Genomic DNA, 15,375 nt, shown 5'->3' on the forward strand with positions numbered 1-15,375 from the left:
TAGAAAAGCAGGTATCCATAGGTATATGAATTTATATCTGGGTCTTCAATTTAATTCTACTTATTAGTGTATGTTTTATATCAATAACACATTAATTTTATTACTATAGTACAGTAGTATATCTAATGAAATAGTATGTGGAAATTTGTGTTTCCGATATAAAGCTAAAAATTATCCTTTCAAAATCTGTGAAGAATTGTTTATTAAATTAATTTATTTTTTACACTGCATATTCCATTCCCCACCTCACCCCCATCCACACTCTGACTGCTCCACATTCCAGACCTCCTCCCCTGTCTCCACGTTGATGTCCCCACCCCCACCCCACCTGACCTCTAAACTTCTTGAGGCTTCCAGTCTCTCTAGAGTTAGGTGCATCATCTCTGAATGAACACAGACCCAGCAGTCCTCTATGTATGTTGGGGGCCTCATATCAGCTGGTATATGCTGTCTGTTTGGTGGTCCAGTGTTTGAGATATCTCAGGGGTCCAAATTAATTGTGACTGCTGGTCCTCCTACAGGAACACCCTTCTCCTCGGCTTCTTTTAGTCTTCCCTAACTCAACAGGGGGGTCAGCTTCTTCTGTCCATTGATTGGGTGCAAATATCTGCATGTGACTCAGTTGTTTATTGGGTCTTTTGGAGGGCGGTCATACTAGGTACCTTTTTGTGAGCGCTTCATAGCCTTGGGACCTTCCCTTGATCTGGATCCCACTTTGGGCTTGTCGCTGGACCTTCTTTTCCTCAGGCTCCTCTCCATTTCCATGCCTGTAACTCTTTCAGACAGGAACAATTATGGATCAGAGATGTGACTGTGGTATAGCAACCCCATCTCTCACATGCTGCCCTGTCTTACTGCTGGAGGTGGGCTCTCTCTATAAGTTCCCTCTCCTTCCTGTCCGGCATTTCATCTAAGTTCCCTGCCTTTGAATCCTGAGAGTCCAGGACTCTTACCTCCAGGACTCCAGGATTTTGGAGGTTTCGTCCAACCTCTTATTTCCTGAGATTGTCTGTTTCCATTCTTTCTGCTTGCCCTCAGAGCTTCAGTCCTTTTTCTTCATCCAATACCATATCAGGTTCCTCTCTTCCCTCAATTCCCCTTCCCCATCCACTTTCCCTCCAAGGTCCCTCCCTCCCTCCCTACTTGTGATTGCTTTCTTCTCTCTCCCAAATGGGACTGAAATGTCCTCACTTGGGCACTTCAGCTTGTTGACCTTTTTGAGTTCTGTGGACTGTATCTTGGGCATTCTGTACTTTTTTTTTTGGCTAATATCCATTTATTAATGAGTATATACCATACACATTCTTTTAGGTCTGAGTTACCTAACTCAAGAGGATATTTTCTACTTCCATCCATTTGCCTACAAAACTCAGGATGTCGTCGTTTTTAATAGCTGACAACAAAGTGGTAAAAAGCCTTGAACTCATTGGCACAGGGAGGAAATTTCCTAAATAGAACTTCAATGGCTCATGCTCTAAGATCAAGAATTGATAAATGGGACCTCATGAAACTGGAAAGCTTCTGTAAGGCAAAGGACATAGTCCATAAGACAAATAGGCAACCTACAGATTAGGAAAAAATCTTCACTAAACCCACATCCGATAGAGGGCTAATATCCAAAATATATAAAGAACTCAAGAAGCTAACCTCCAAAAAAACTGAACAACCCAATCAAAAAATGAGTTATAGAACCAAAGCAAGATTTCACAACTGAGGAATCTCTAATGGCTGAGAAGCACCCAAAGAAATGTTCAAAGTCTTTAGTGATCAGAGAAATGCAAATCAAAACGACCCTGAGATTCTACCTTACACCAATCAGAATGGCTAAAATCAAAACCTCAGGTGACAACACATGTTGGAGAGGATGTAGAGAAAGAAGAACACTCCTCTATTGCTGGTGGGATTGCAAACTGGTATTACCACTCTGGAAGTCAATCTGAAGGTTCCTCAGAAAATTGAAAATAGATCTATCTGAAGACCCAGCTCTACCACTCTTGGGAATATACCCAAAAGATGCCCCACTATGCCACAGGGCATGTGTTCCACTATGCTCATAGTGGCCTTATTTATGATAGCCAGAAGCTGGAAACAACCTAGAACCTTCTGTCCCACGACAGAAGTATGGATACAGAAATGTGGCTCATTTACACAATGGAATACTACTCAGTTATTAAGAATGGGGACATCTGTGAAGAATTTTATTGGGCTATTTTTACTTTTTAATCACCCTAATGTGTGAGCATGGGAGATCTTTCCATCTTCTCAATCCCTCTTCACTTTTGTTCTTCAGTCTTATAAAGTTTTTATCACACAAGTTTTTTACTTGCTTGGTTAGAGTTACCTAAGATATTATGTATATTTGAGGTAATTATAAAATTTTTGATTCCCTGATTTCTTTTTGAGTCCATTTGCCATTTAAATATAAGAGGTTTACTGTTTTGTGTGTGTTGATTTTGTATCCAGCTACTTTGTTGAGTAGAAATTTCCTGTTGGAATATTTAGGGCTACTTATATATAATATACTACAATTTCACCTGCAATTAAAGATATTTTTGGCTTCTTCTTTCCCTATTTGTTTAACCCTTAATCTCTTTCAGTTGCCTTATTGCTCTAGATAAGGTGTCAACTACTATACTGAATAGGTCTGGAGAAAGAGATAAGTCTTGATCTTAATTTTAGTGGAATTATTTAGGTTTCTCTTTATTTAACTTGATGTTGGCTATGGGCTGTATATTTCCTTCATTATGCCCTTTGAATTCCTAATCAATCTAGGGCTTTATTTTATTTTATTTTATTTTTTATGAAATGATTTTGGACTTTGGCAAAGGAAGGCCTTTTATGCATCTAATGCATAACCATTAGTAACCATATAGTTTTGGTTTTCAGTTTGTTTATTTGTAGATTATATTTATTTATTTATATGTGTTGAATTGCAATGAATCTTATTTTATCATGGTAGAGGATATTTTTGATGTGTTTTTTATTTGTCTTGTAAATATTTAATTGAGAATTTTTGCACTTATCTTCATAAGGGGAATTGGTCTGTAATTCTCCTTCATTGCCAACAATGGGTATCAGGGTAACTGTAACCTCATAAAACCAATTGGTCAATTTTCCCTCTCTTTCTCTTTTCTGGACTAATTTGAGTACTATGGAAATTATCCCTTCTCTCAAACTCTGGTAAAATTCTGGGTTGGTCCTGGAGCCTGAGGGTATGTTTTGTTGTTGTTTTGGTTTGTTTGTTTATTTGTTTGTTTTTGGTTGAAAGGCTTTTATTACTCCTTTTATTTCATTAGGGGTTATAATTCTCTGTTCTCTAATCTAAGTTGTTTATCTGATCTTGATGTAACTTTGGTAAATAGCATGTATTGAGAAAATTATTCATTGCTTTTAAATTTTGCATTTGGTAGAATACATGTTTTAAAGTATGCCTTTATGATTCTCTAGATTTCCTATATGTCTGTTGATATCCATATTTTCATCTCTAATTTAGTTCATTTACATCTTCTCTCCATCTTTTAGTTACTTTGGATAAGAGTTTGTCAATGTTGTTTATTTTTCTCAAAGAGCTAACAATTGTTTCCTTGATTCTTTGTTTTATTTTTGTTGTTATTGTTTTTATTTTATTGCTCCCAGCCTTGGGATTCAATATTTCTTGCCATTTACTACTTTTGCATGTGATTTCTTCTTTTTGTTTTAGAGCTTTCAAGTTTGTTATTAAGCTACTAGTCTAAGATCACTCCAATTTTTATAAAGATACTTAGTCCTATTAACTTGCCTCTTAACACCATATGTATCTTGTCTTTTATGTCTGAGAATATTGTGTACCCATCTTTATTCAATTTCAGACAGTCTTTAATTTCTTTCTTAATTGCTGTCTTGGTCCAGTTTTATCACATAGCAAGTTATTCAGTTTCCATGAGTACATAAGCTTTCTGTTATTACGATTGTTATTGATATCCAGCTTTAATCCATAGTGGTCGGATAGGATGTGGGATACTATTTTAATTTTCTTGTATTCCTTGAGACTTTCTTTGTGTTTAAGAATATGGTCAAATTGGGAGAAAGTTCTATAAGGTGCTGAGAAGAAGGTATATTCTTTTGTATTTGGGTGAAATGTTCTGTAAATATGTTAGCTTTATTATTTTGTTTAGCTGCAACATTTCTTTGTTTAGATTTTGTCTGGATTCCCTGTCTATTGACAACAGTCAGATTGTCTCCCACTATCAATGTGTGAAAGTCAGTATGTGATTTAAGCTGTAGTGTGTTATGTAGTGTTATGAACTTGGCTATCCTTGTTGCTTCATGGATGTTAAGAATTGCCATGGTCTCTTGGTGGCTATTTGCTTTCATGAGTATTTAGTACCCTTCCCTGATTAGCTCTTCTGATTAGCTTTCATGTGAAGTCTATTTTGTCAGATATTGAAATGGCTACATGAACATGTTTCTTTGGTCCATTTTCTTGAAATCTCTTCTATTCTTTTACCATGAAGTGATGTCTATCCTTGATGTTAAGGTATGGGTTTCTTTTTTTCATGCAGCAGAAGGATGAATCCCTTTTCCACATTATTTCTGTTAGTCTCTATATTTTTATTGAACAATTAGCATTCTTAACATTGAGAAATATCAATGAATAATATGATTTCATTGTTATTATTATTGGTTTGGTGGTGGTTGTGGATGTGAGTTTGTGGGTGTCTGTGTGTGTGTGTCTGTGTGTATCTTTGTGTATGTTCCTTGTCTTTTGATTTGCTTGTAGGGGATTATTTATTCCTTTTGTTTTCTTGGGAATGGCTTACACTTCAGGTTAGAGTTTTCCTTCTAGCTCACTTACAGGACTGGGTTTGTAGACAAATATTGTTTAACTTTTTATGTAGTTTTTATAACATGTCTTCTTTTCTTCATCTATTTGGGACTGAAAGTTTTGCTGGGTACAGTGGTCTGGACTGACATCCATGTTCCCTTAGCATTCATAGATTTTCTATCCAATCCTTTCTGGATTTTAGCATTTATATCAAGCAGTTGGTGTTATTCTAATAGATCTGGCTTTATGTGTTCTTAGTATTTTTTTCTTTCTTGTAGCTTTAATATGTTTAATATTTTAATGATATAATATTTTGTACAGTCTGGTGTTCTGTATTTTTATTGTAACGTCATGGTCTTTTCCTTCTTTAGGTTAAAGAAAGTTTCTTTTACGATTTTGTTGAAAATACTTTCTCTAGCCGGGCAGTGTTGGCGCACGCCTTTAATCCCAGTACTTGGGAGGCAGAGGCAGAAGAATTTCTGACTTCGAGGCCAGCCTGAGTTCCAAGACAGTCAGGGCTATACAAAGAAACCCTGTCTTGAACCCGCCCCCGCCCCCCACAAAAAAAGGAAGAAAAAAAAGAAAGAAAAAGAAAATACTTTATATTTGACCTGAGTTTCTTCTCTTTCCTTCATTCCTATTATTCTTAGGTTTGTTTTTTCATGTTGTCCCAGATTTGCCAGGTGTTTTGTGCCTGGATCTTTTTACTTTAACGTTTTCTTTGACTGAAGTCTCCATTTCTTCTCCCAGTGTCTTCAGTGCTTGAGAGTTTCTTTTCTGTGCTTGTATTCTAAGGCTTTTGTACAAGTCCCTAAATTTTTCCATATTTCTCTCAGTTTGGGATTTCTTTATTAAATTTATTTACACTTTCAGGTTTTGAATTGCTTCATTCCTTTCTTCCTACTGCTTATGTTTTTATAAATTTTATACATTCCTTTTTTCTTGCTGAAGTCTAGTGGAGCCATATTGTCCTGCTTATTATTGATTGTGTTTTATTTTTTTTTCCTGATGTCTATGCATCTGGGTTTGGGAAGATTATTACAACTCTATGTGCTAATATATGGTCCTGTATTTTTGGGGGTAGGTGTTTTTTCCTTGATTTCTGTTTTTCTTTCTAGTTCTTAGGAGTGGGTAGTGGCTGTGTTTGGCCAGGTAGAAAATTCTTGTGGGATCTTGATAGGTATGGCTACTGACAATTTCAGGTAAAATGTTTTTTTAGGTATTGGAAACCAACATTTGAAATGTGATTAGGAGGAGGAGTGCTGAGAGAATCTACAGGAAGGAGGAAAGCAGAGAGTCTTTGGGGCTGCAGCAGGTAGTTTGCTACAGCACTGGGAATGAGACTAGGGGTTTGGCCTCCTAGAATGGAGGGAGAGGTCAAGATGTTCAGTGAATCTACCTGCTTAGCTAGTCAGAATTGAAACTGGTTTCCCAGGAAATGCCTTTTGGAGTTGGCAGCTGGGATATAGCAATGGATGTGCAAAAGGAAATTTGGAGTGGTAAGCCTGCCTGATCTAAATGGAAGGCTGCAGCAGGTAGTCTGCCATAGAGCTAGTAATGAGACTTGTGGAGGACAGGTAGACTTGGAAGAGAGGAGAGTAAAATGGAGATTGGTAGTTACTCTACCTGCTTCCCTAGCTGAAGTGCCCTATGCATTCCCAGGGAGTGCCTGCAGGAGTTAGGTGCTGGGATAGGGTAATGAGCAAGGCCTCTTTTTTAAAAATCTTTTTTATTGCATATTTAATTTATATTTCAAATGTTATCCCCTTTCCAAGTTCCCCAGACCCTGGAATCCCCCTATCACATCCCCCTCTCCCTGCTTCTATAGGGATGTTCCCCTACCCACCCACTCCTGCCTCCATGCACAGGCAGTTCCCTGCACTGGGGCATCAAGCCTTCACAGGACTAAGGGTCTACTCCCATTGATGCTGGACAAGGCCATCCTCTGCTACATGTGAAACTAGAGACGTGTACATGTGTACACTTTGGTTGGTGGTTTACTCGCTGGGAGCTCTAGGGGATCTGGTTGATTAATATTGTTGTTCTAACTATGGGGTTGGAAACCCTTTCAGCTCCATCAGATCTTTATCTACCTCCTCCATTGGGAACCCAGTGCTCAGTCCAATGGTTGGATGTAAGCATCCATCACTGTGTTTGTCAACCTCTGGCAGAGATTCTCAGGAGACAACTCCTATGAGCAAGCACTTGTTGGTATCCACAATAGTGTCTGGGTTTGGTGACTGTGGGATTAATCCCCAGGTGGGGCAGTCTCTGGATGGTCTCTACTCTATATTTTATCTCCATATTTCTTCCTGAGTATTTTGTTTCCCATTTTGAGAAAGATCAAAGCATCCTCACTTTAGTCTTCCTTCTTCCTGAGCTTCATGTGGTCTGTGAATTTTATCTTGGGTATTCTGAGCTTTTTGGCTAATATCCACTTATCACTGAGTGCATACCACGGGTGTTCTTTTGTGACTGCTTACTTCACTCAGGATATTTTCTAGTTCCATCCATTTGCCTAGGAATTTCATGAAGTCATTGTTTTTAATAGCTGAGGAGTACTCCATTGTGCAAATGTACCACATTTTCTGTATCCATTCCTCTGTTGAGGGACATTTGGGTTCTTTCCAGCTTCTGTCTACTATAAACATGGCTGCTGCACATAGTAGAGCATGTGTCCTCATTACATGTTGGAACATTTTTTGGTATATGCCCAGGAAAAGTATAGCTGTGACCTCAGGTAATCCAATTTTCTGAGGAACTGCTGAACTGATTTCCAGAGTGGTTGTACCAGCTTGCAATCTCACCAGCAATGAAGGAGTGTTCCTCTTTCTCAACAACCTTGCCAGCATCTGCTGTCACCTGAGTTTTTGTTCTTAGCCATTCTGAATGGTGTGAGATAGAATCTCAGGGCTGTTTAGATTTTCATTTTCCTGATGACTAAGGATGTTGAACATTTCTTTAGGTGCTTCTCAGCCATTCAGTATTCCTCAGTTAAGAATTCTTTGTTTAGCTCTGTTATATTTTTATAGGGTTATTTGATTCTCTGGAGTCTAACTTCTTGAGATATTAGCCCTCAATCAAATGTAAGATTGGTAAATAACTTTTCTCAATCTCTTGGTTGACTTTTTGTTCTTTTGACAGTATACTTTGCCTTACAGAAGCTTTGAAATTTTATGAGGTCCCATTTGTTTATTGTTGATATTAGACTATAAGCCATTGGTGTTCTATTCAGGAAATTTTCCCCTGTGCCCATGTGTTCCAGGCTCTTCCACACTTTCACTTCTATTAGATTCAGTGTATCTGGTTTTATGTGGACTTGATACCACTTGGACTTGAGCTTTGTACAAGGAGATAAGAATGGATCAATTTGCATTCATCTATATGTTGACCTACATATGGTGTTGAACCAACACCATTTGTTGAAAATGCTGTCTTTTTTCACTGGATGGTTTTAGCTCCTTTGTCAAAGATCAAGTGACTATAGGTGTATGAGTTCATTTCTGGGTCTTCAATTCTACTCCTATTCTATTGATCTATCTGACTGTCTCTGTACCAATACCATAAAGTTTATATCACTCTTGCTCTGTAATACAGCTTGAAGTTGGGGATGGTATTCCACAGATGTTCTTTTATTGTTAAGGATACTTTTCCCTATCCTGGGTTTTTGATTATTCAAAATGAATTTGAGAATTGCTCTTTCTAATTCTATGAAGAATAGAGTTGTAAATTTGATGAGGATTGAATTGAATCTGTAGATTGCTTTTGGCTAGGTGGCCATTTTTACTATATTAATCCTGCCAATCCATGAGCATGGGAGATCTTTCTATCTTCTGAGATCTTCAATTACATTCTTCAGAAATTTGAAGTTCTTGTCATAGATAACTTTCATTTCCTTGGTTAGAGTCACAGCAATGTATTTTATATTCTTTGTGATTATTGTGAAGAGTATTGTTTCCCTAATTTCTTTCTCTACCGGTTTATCCTCTGAGTAAAGGAAGAGTACTGATTTGTTTGAGTTAAATTTATGTCCAGCCACTTTGCTGAAGTTACTTATGAAGTTTAGGAGTTCTCTGGTGGTCACTTAAGTATACTATCATATCATCTGCAGATAGTGATATTTTTACTTCTTCCTCTCCAATTTGTATCTCATTGACCTCCTTTTGTTTTCTAATTTCTCTGGCTAGGACTTTGAGTAATATAATAAATAGATAGGGAGAGAGTAGGCAGCCTTGCCTAGTCCCTGATTTTAGTGGAATTGCTTCAGGTTTCTCTCCTTTTAGTTTGATGTTGGCTATTGGTTTGCTGTATATTGCTTTTATTATGTTTAGGTAAAGCCCTTGAATTCCTGATCTTTCCAAGACTTTTAGCATGAAGGAGTGTTGAATTTTGTCAAATGCTTTCTCATCATCTAATGTGATGATCCCATGGCTTTCTTCTTTGAGTCTGTTTATATAGTGGATTACATTGATGGATTTTGATACATCTAATCATCCCTGCATCTCTGAGAAGAAGCCTACTTTATCATGATGGATGGTTATTTTGATGTGTTCTTGGACTGGGTTTGCAAGAATTTTATTGAATATATTTGCATCAATATTCATAAGGTAAATTGGTCTGGTTCTCTTTCTTTGTTGGGTTTTTGTGTGATTTAGGCATAAGCATAATTGTGGCTTCATAGAATGAATTGTTTGTGTTCCTGCCCTTTCTATTTTGTGGTACAGTTTAGAGTATTAGTATTAGGCCTTCTTTGAAGGGGTCTGATAGAATGATAGAATTCTGCACTAAACCCATTTGGTCATGCGCCTTTTTTTTTCTTTTCTTTTTTTTTTTTTGGTTTGGAAGACTTTTAATTACTGCTTCTATTTTTTTAAGGGATTATGGGACTCTTTAGATAGTTTGTCTGATCCTGATTTAACTTTGGCACCTGGTATCTATCTAGAAAATTGTCCATTTCATCCAGATTTTCCAGTTCTGTTGAGTATAGGCTTTTATAATAGGATCTGATGATTTTTTTTCAATTTCCTTGGTTTCTGTTGCTATGCCTCCATTTTCATTTCTGATTTCGTTAATTTCGATACTGCCTCTGTATCTTCTGTTTAGTCTGCCTAAGGGTTTATCTATCTTGTTGATTTTCTCAAAGAACCAGTTCCTGGTTTTATTGATTCCTTGAACAGTTCTTTTTGTTTTTACTTGATTGATTTCAGCCCTGAGTTTGATTATTTCCTGCAGTCTACTCCTCTTGGGTATATTTGCTTTTCTGTTGTTGTTGTTGTTGTTGTTTTGGGTTTTTGTTTGCTTGTTTGTTCTAGAGCTTTTAGGTGTGCTGTCAAGATGCTAGTGTATGTTTTCTCCAGTTTATTTTTGGGGGCACTTAGAGCTACGAGTTTTCCTTTTAGTAGTGCTTTCATTATGTCCCTTAAGTTATGGTATGTTTTGCATTCATTTTCATTAAATTCTAAAAAATTAATTTCTTTCTTTATTTCTTGACCAAGTTATCATTCAGTAGAGCATTGTTCACCTTCCATATGAATGTAGGCTTTCTCTTGTTTTTGTTGTTATTGAAGACTAGCCTTTGACCATGGTGATCCGACAGGATGCATGAGATTATTTTAGTCTTCTTGAATGTGTTGAGACCTGTTTTGTGACCAATTATATGGTCAGTTTTGGAGAAGGTACTAAGAGGTTCTGAGAAGGTATCTTCATTTGTTTTAAGATTAAATGTTCTATTAAATCCATTTGGTTCATAACTTCTGTTAGTTTGACTGTCTCGGTTTATTTTCTGTTTCCATGCTCTGTCCATTGATGAGCAGACTATTGTATAGAATTTCATCACCAAGAGGCTATATATAAGAGATGTCAGAGACTGAAATTTCATTTGGATTTCATTTGCCTGAAAAGGACACTGGCTGACATGTGTATTATTCTCAAAAGGAGAAAGCTGTGTCTTTCACCAAATACCTTGTACTTTCCAGTCCTTTTCCTTGACCTATAGACAGCCAGACATTTCTGTTTAGTACTTCTTACAATAACATTTCATAATTGAAGACCATAAAACATGACCACTTAAACAGGAACAGTGCCAAGAAAGTTAAGAAGTATTGTACATGGCGACTCCTAGTTAATAAGCATACACAGGGACCATCACCCTGAAACATCTGCTTCCTTAAACTACAGGCCTAACATAACTGTGACCATTACCTGGAGAAACTAGAAGTAGTTTGCTAGTTATTTTATAGTGGTGGGCTTGAAATGGATGAGCAGAATATGTTAATTAGAATAAAAATTTTAATCTCAATTTACAAAAATAATTATAACCAGATTTGAAATGCTTACTTTTTTATAAATAAAATCTTTCTATATATCAATGTGCTTTTAGTTACTCAAAAAATACATTTGGTTTCTTCTTCAGATAGATGAACTACATGTATGTTAATTCTTATATCTTTAAAAACTTAAACAATGTAAGTTTATCTTTCTGCTTAAAGGTGTTTTCTCCAATATTCATTGCATTCTGAAATAAAAAGCATGGTGTCAAAATAAGGAACTAGATATGGATGAAAACTAGGAACATGGACACCACTCCTCAGTTTACCAAAAGACTCATGACAAAGACCTCTTCATTAATATTATGTTATGAATTAATAAATTATGTATTAAGATCCATATAATACAGTCATGTACTAACACAATCCAAAGCCTCAGATCCTGCTTCAAGTCTTCAGTAATAAGGTATTAAGACCTGTGTCCTCATTCTTGTCTTATTACATTAGACTTGATAAGGAGCAGCAGAAGAGAATGCTCTCTTATTCTGTTGTAGTTTGAATTTTTCTTGGGAGGAAGAAAACAAAAATTAGGGAACTAATTTTATAATTGGAATTCCCTTTCCCCAAGAATAAATGTGAAGACTGAAAGAGATGTGAAGAAGGCTGGGGAGGGGACATATCATGCTTAAAGAAGACCTGAATTGTCTAGAGGGGTGAAATTGATAACAATTAGCTTGTTACATCCATTTTGTGATTGTGAATGCAGAATAACAATAACATGATACTGTTCTTCATAAGGAGGCATTTCAAGTATTTTTTTATGATAGTCCTAGTCAGTAAAACCACAGGATTATAGTGATACTGATACTGTGAATTTTTGGAGTTATCAAGGTAGATCAGGAAATATCATGTAGTTTTCCACATCACGGGCTTCCAACGCTCTGGAGAAGCTGAGTACACTTTAACTCTGTGATATTGTGGATTTCACTGTCCACTTGACTAGCACTTGGGTAATGATTGTTGTGAGGGGGATCTACCTGGTATAAGTTAAAAATGTTCAGAAGTCATCCGTACTCATGATCACACTTGAACTGTATTTCCAAACATGTATCTTTCATATTCCAAATAACTTTGTTTTGGTTTTGTTTTGTTTTGTTTTACTAGATTCTAGTTCCTCAAATCGTTTTGTTATTCTCCTGATACCCCAATGTATCAAAATAGTTCTTGTTATCACAAAGAAGCAAGCTCAATAATGACTACTTGTACAACATACATAAGCTCCCATACCACAGGAAAACATAATATGAACATTAATGTAGAACATTTCAATGTTTAGTCAAGCCAAAGCAGGAAGACCTATTGTATGTGTTCATAAATTGTGGTAGTGTTCTTTTTTGTATTTTGATAGCTCATTTGCAAAATAGAAATACTATGAATGTGGACAGTTTTACCAAGTATCTTCCTTCAGCTTCTATGAGCTTATGCTTTCTAATTCTATAGACCTAAGAGACAAATCCACCCAGAATATCAAATCAATCATCACACATTTGATGGGAGTAGACCAGGTTTAGTCTAAGGTGTTCTCATTTTTCAGAGACCATAATCTGATATAATCTGTAAACATAATATTTACTGTCAAATATTTATGACCACATGAAAGAAACTATTAAGAAATTGCTCCTTCATGCTTTATAGACATGTATCTTATTCAAAAATATAATGTGATATGATAAACCTTGGACAGACTTAGTGGCATGCCCATGAATATATTACTGTAATTTTTTTCTTTAGTAGTATCAAACATAATTAGATGCTTTTCCCAATATATTTCAAATATTTAAATATAACACTTAAAGAAAATTATTATTCTTAAAGAGAACCTTTCATTTTTGTGAGAAATATGTCATGTAATGCTACTTACTTGTTCTATACTCTCTATTTTGATAGTGTAAAATGTTTCAACAGCTAACTAATCTTGATATTAAATTATGCTGTGATCCCTTAGCTTAGTTATCAAATACAAATTCTTTCTTCAAACATGAGGCAACATGGAATATTGCTTTAGTTTTGAACACTAATAAAATAAAACACTCATAGTCAGATATCATTACAGCAAAACCAGGAACGTTCTGTATCACTTTTTTCCAAGGTAGGTTTCACCCTGCTCCTGGGAGATCACACTTCCTTGTAACAAATAAAAGTAGAATGAAAAACAGGAATAACTGTTATAATTTGGCCTTAGTTCCAGTGAAAGTCGTTAACATTATATACACTATTTTCTTCATCTTTGTTGGTTTCATTACCACATACCTCTTAAAGGAGAATCTGACCTGTTTCTACTCTAAATAAAAGATCAGTATTAGAAATTTTGTTAATTTCATTGTTTCTACACAAATGATGAGTTGTATATTTCTACAAATAAATAGCAGAAAGTCATTGTCAATTTTTATCATGGGGTTTGATTCCATATCTAATTCTCACTGTTGAAGCACTTCTGCTTTTCACTGCACTGAGGAGAAAAGCAATAACTACTGCAGTTGCTATAGTGATCTAACTCCCCAGCCAGAAGGATTCATAGTAGGATTTAGAATGAATATAAGACAATAAGAGCAAGCCTGGATCAAGAAGCGACTGGGAGCATGAGATGGATTTCTTATAGTTTGCAGAGCAGAGATTCATTATAGCAAAACATGCGAGAACAGAAGTTCATGGAGGAGACAAGTACTTAAGGAGGTGCTATCTTCTGATGCCTTCAAATATTAATTTAAAACATTATAGTTATGTACAAAGGAATATATACCTGTGTGTGACTATGTGTATGTGTAACAACTATTAAAGAAGAGACCATAAATTTGAAAGTGAGTGTGCATCCAGGGAACATGAAAGAATTTGGGGAGAGGAAACTACAGTATAGCCAAATAATTATCTGAAGGTATTATAAGAATTGTCATATACTTTAACACTATGCAGGCTTACAGAAGGGACAAAAACTCAAACATTCTAATTTTATAGAACTTGTAGTTCTTTGAAGCAAACACAATATTTCAAATATAAAATTTGGAGAGTAGGCTAGAGGGATTCAGAAATCATTATGAAATTGAGGTGGGAGGTGACATACTTGTGCCAGGATGACTCATGGCCGGGAAGATGTGGTTGGAAAGACACTAGCATAGAGGCTCACAGCCATCCACTGGACTGAGCACAGGGTCCCCAAGGAAGAAGCTGGAGAAAGGACCCAAGAAGCTTAAGGGCTTGCAGCACCTTAGGACGAACAACAATATGAACTAACTAGTACCCTCAGAGCTCCCAGGGACTAAACCACCAACCAAAGAGTACACATGGTAGGACTGATGGCTCCAGCAGCATATGTAGCAGAGGATGGCCAAGTCGGTCATCAATGGGAGGAGAGGCCCTTGGCCCTGTGAAGGTTCTATGCCCCAGTGTAGGGGAATGCAAGGTCCAGGAAGCAGGAGAGGGTGGGTTGGTGAGCAGGGGGAGGGAGGAGGGAACAGAGTTTTCTGTTTTGTTTTGTTTTCATTTTTGTTTTTGTTTTATTTTTATTTTATTTTATTTTTTAAATTTTTTGGAGGGGAAACTGGGAAGGAGATATCATATGACCTATAAATAAAGAAAATATCTAATAAAAAAAAAGAAAAAAAAAACAGAAAGCGAAGTTTGGATTCATCCTGAGGATTAAGGATCCAGGGGCATCAAAGCAGATCTGGATACAAAGGCAAGGCTTGTACACCTTTTCTCTCAATCATCTTGCCAAGTGAAAGCCCAAAATGCAGTTTGAAATCTGCTTACATAGATAGGTTGGAGTGATTAAATTTGTATAAACTTTAGAAATTATGAAAGATTTGGCGAAGCTCAAGTCTTTTAGTCACTAGCTGATCAGCTGGGGCATCCATCCATTTGCCATATGTTCTTTACCCCTGATCAGGGTCATGGTAGCTGTCACCCTGTTACAGCTTCACTGAGCTGTGTACCTGTCAGGGTCTGGTGTGCCTTGTGTTCAGCTATCAGTTGGCATCATTATTCAGAGATAAATACCAAAGGCAAATTCAACAGGGGTGAAATAGGTCCAACCTTGACTAGAAGATAATCTTTTCAATTCAGCCATGAAATGTCCTTCCTTATTTATTTACGTAACTATTTCATAAATCTTTCCAAACTAACTGTAATTATTTACTATAATAATTGGTGTTTAGGTGAAATGTGAGAATAGAAACTAGCATTAAAAAACAAGCTAGGCTTTGGGGTCTTAGAACTTGTTTCTTTTTTTTTTTTTTATTTTAGATATTT

At 36.3% G+C, this 15,375-nt stretch overlaps 1 protein-coding gene across 34 annotated transcripts in view; it reads left to right on the top strand.

The window, feature by feature from the left end:
• Nrxn1 (neurexin 1) overlaps positions 1–15,375 on the top strand; it is a 1,104,407-nt gene that overhangs the window by 926,458 nt on the left and 162,574 nt on the right. The gene's annotated exons all lie outside the window — the stretch shown is intronic.

The sequence above is a fragment of the Mastomys coucha genome, unplaced genomic scaffold (assembly GCF_008632895.1).
Source record: "Mastomys coucha isolate ucsf_1 unplaced genomic scaffold, UCSF_Mcou_1 pScaffold6, whole genome shotgun sequence".
Taxonomy (NCBI): Eukaryota; Metazoa; Chordata; class Mammalia; order Rodentia; family Muridae; genus Mastomys; species Mastomys coucha.